This window comes from Chrysochloris asiatica, unplaced genomic scaffold (assembly GCF_000296735.1).
Source record: "Chrysochloris asiatica unplaced genomic scaffold, ChrAsi1.0 scaffold00341, whole genome shotgun sequence".
Taxonomy (NCBI): domain Eukaryota; kingdom Metazoa; phylum Chordata; class Mammalia; order Afrosoricida; family Chrysochloridae; genus Chrysochloris; species Chrysochloris asiatica.
This window is the reverse complement of record NW_006408859.1, coordinates 1,551,230-1,554,525: the sequence shown is the minus strand read 5'-3', so window position 1 is coordinate 1,554,525 and position 3,296 is coordinate 1,551,230.

The window sequence follows — 3,296 nt, the reverse complement described above, 5'->3', positions numbered from 1 at the left end:
GATCTTGCATGTCATTGCTCGCCTGCACACCTCTGCACACGCTGTTGCCCAACACTTTATTTTGAGGTGTTAAAGCATCATGCTCCTTCAGACTTTCACCTGTTTACTTCCCTGAAGGTAGTCCTTGGAGGATGAAGATTCACCGCTGATAAAGAAGTGAAGACAGTGGTGTATTCATGGCTTGCATCTCAGCCTCAACCATTTCTTAATAAGGGGATACGAAAGCTTGTTGACAGATGGACAAAGTGTATTGAAAAGCAAGGCAATTATGTCGAAAAATAATGTATCTGTTTTTTCTAAAAAATGATTAAAAGAAATTCTACAGCCAGAGTGTGAATAATTTTTGACTCACCCTTGTAGTTCATTAATCTTGAGCAGTTGTTCGAAGAATTCAAACTTTCTTTTTAAGTCACAATTGAAATTAAAATAAACTTTAGAGTCTGTCATCCTTTTTTCTTTCAATTATCCACCTCCATAAAAATCTGACAAAAAGCATTAAAATTTGCTGCACTCAACAATTAAGGTGAGTCAAGCTTCTCGGAAGATATGAACCTCTGGCAATTAATTTTCTCCTAACCTCATTTTAATGTTTTCATTGCTTATATGTTATGGGTTGAATTGTGCCTCCTCCCTGCCCAATAAATGTTGTAATTCATAACCTCTAGAACCAGACTGCTACCAGAAAGGTTGGTGGTTCAAACTGTTGCTCCTTGGAAACCTATGCTATGAGTTGGAACCAATTTGATAGCATTTAACAAACAACAACAAATGTCTAATGTTATAATCCCATTTTAGAATGGGTTGCCTTTGTTATTTTAATGAGGCAAGAATGGTGTAGGTTGTGACTCAATCTCTTTTGAGATATAAAAAAGATTAAAGGAAGCTGGCAAGCAGAAATAATGGAAGAGGGATGCCAAGTCACATGAAGATCCAGAGCCGGCAGAGATCCAGCAACAGGAATTTGGATTTCTAGCCATTTGAACGGCAAGGTCAGTAGTTCAAGCTCACCAGCTACTCCTCAGAAACCCTAAACAGGGTCACTATGGGTCAGAACCAATTGGATGGCACTTCACAACAACAACAAAAGGCTCTGGTAATGTAGTGGTTAAGTATCAGTAGTTCGAAACCACCAGCTGTTCCGCAGGAGAAAGATGAGGCTTTCTACTCCCTTAAAGAGTTACAGCCTTGGAAACCCTATGTAGGGTCGCTATGAGTCGGAACCGATGCCAGGGCACACAACAAGTTGGTTTGAACAGCAAGGTTGCTGGTTCAAGCTCACCAGTTGTTCTTCGGAAACCCTGTACAGGGTCACTATGAGTCGGTACCAACTGGACGGCACTTAACAACAAGTAAGAAAATAAATGTCTGTTTGTTAAAATCATCCATTTGTGGTATTTCTGTTATACTAGTACTAGATAAAGAAGACAATGTATAACAGCCAAATTTTATTATGTCTATTTTATGCTATTAACTATGGATATTTACATAAATAAAGCACAGTTCTTATCATAAAGGAGCTCACCCAAAGAAGATGCACTGTTTTAATACAATGTAGCTAAGTATGACATGTACAGGCATGATTGGGATACAGAAGAGGGATACATTATCAGCTTGTTTCATGTTGGTGTTGTTTGATCACTTACACAGTGTTTGATCACTTGAGTAATATGACATCTGTCTGAGCTTTCCAGGTAGGTATATTTGTCCCTTTGTAAGCATAGGAAATAGGAAGAAAACACCAGTGAGGATAGATGAAGAGAACAGAGTTGAGAAAAACTAAAGTCTGGAACAACAAGCAGTATGGAGTGTCATGAGGGGTTTAAGACATGGATTTAGCCAATGTTAAGACCATTTTACCATCTATGATAGTAGACTACAAAGTACAGGGGGCTTTTGTGTATTTGTTTTGGGCAGTATTGCATGTATATGAGAGTTTTACATGTGCTCATTTTGTGTTTGACATTACATGTAATAAATCATTGACTAAGACCAATAAGAGGGAGGCGTAGAAAGGGTAGCGAGGCTGTTGGGGATAATGAAAAGCTGTTTTAAACTTACTAACTACTAAACTTAGTACGTAAAAGGAGGACATCATGCTTGGTAAAGTGTAGGGTCTGCAAAAAAGAGGAAGACCCCAATGAGATGGGCTGACACAGTAGTAACAGCAGTGGTCTTAAGTGTAACAATTGTGATGGGGCAGTGTTTTGTTCAGTTGTGCATAGGAATACTATGAGTCAGAACCTACTCAACAATGCCTAACAACAAGTACTTTTAAAAAGCATGTAGAAGCTGTCCAGCAGATAGCTGGCTATAAAACTGAAGATCTGGTTGTTTCACATCCTCTTTAGATGTGTAGCATCTGAAGTTTTAAAAGCTTGCGAGGAGAACAAACAAGATGGTGGAGAGAGTGGAAGTGTAGTGAACAGCTATGTCAGCAACAACACAGAATACTGGACCAAGCAGGCTCAGGGAATGATGCCGGAACTCTGAACTACATATAAAGGAATATTTAGAAGGTTGGTAGGTTTAAAGCTAGGGGAATATGCAACAGAAGAAAGAAATCCATTACTTTCTCATTCAAGACACTCCGCTGCTCCCAAAGACCAAGCGGGGGAAGGATCAGAGCACCCACGGACGCATGACAGAACTGCAGAAACAAAGGTGTGGACATTCTTTTATTTTTAATATCTGCTCATTGGTCTATCTCTGGCGGCAAACCTCCATTCTTGTGACTAAAGGGAGTGCCTGAGCGAGTGGACAACCCCCCCAGCCCCAGAGGGTTGTACTACACATGCGCACAGATCTCCTCAAAATTTAAATAGTTTCCACTTAAAACCAAACAGCCTCAGCCAACCCTGAATTGTTTATAACTAGGAAAAAGGCCTGAATGGGGATTGTGAAGCGGGACAGGCAGACTAAAAAGGAAATAGGCCAAAAATTAAATCCTGAGTTACGTCACAACCACCAACAGTGGAATTTTGAAATTTCTCAGGAAAAAGAGTGAAAAGGGAAGCCCATCTCATGATCATATCTACCTGGAGGCAATCAAAAAGCATAAAAAATACCAAAATATATACCTATCTAAGTATTAAGGCCACAGATAACTCCCAAATATGCCCCCAAAACAGAAACAAATGACCATATCAGCACATGTCCAGAAACAAGATAAAGTGACTGAGGCAAATGAGCTGGAAGTGGACCTATACGCCATACTGGAAGATGGGCAGGCTTTGGAAATGCCTGAGAAGGAATTTAAAAAAATGATTATAAAATATATCAAAACACTATACAATGGA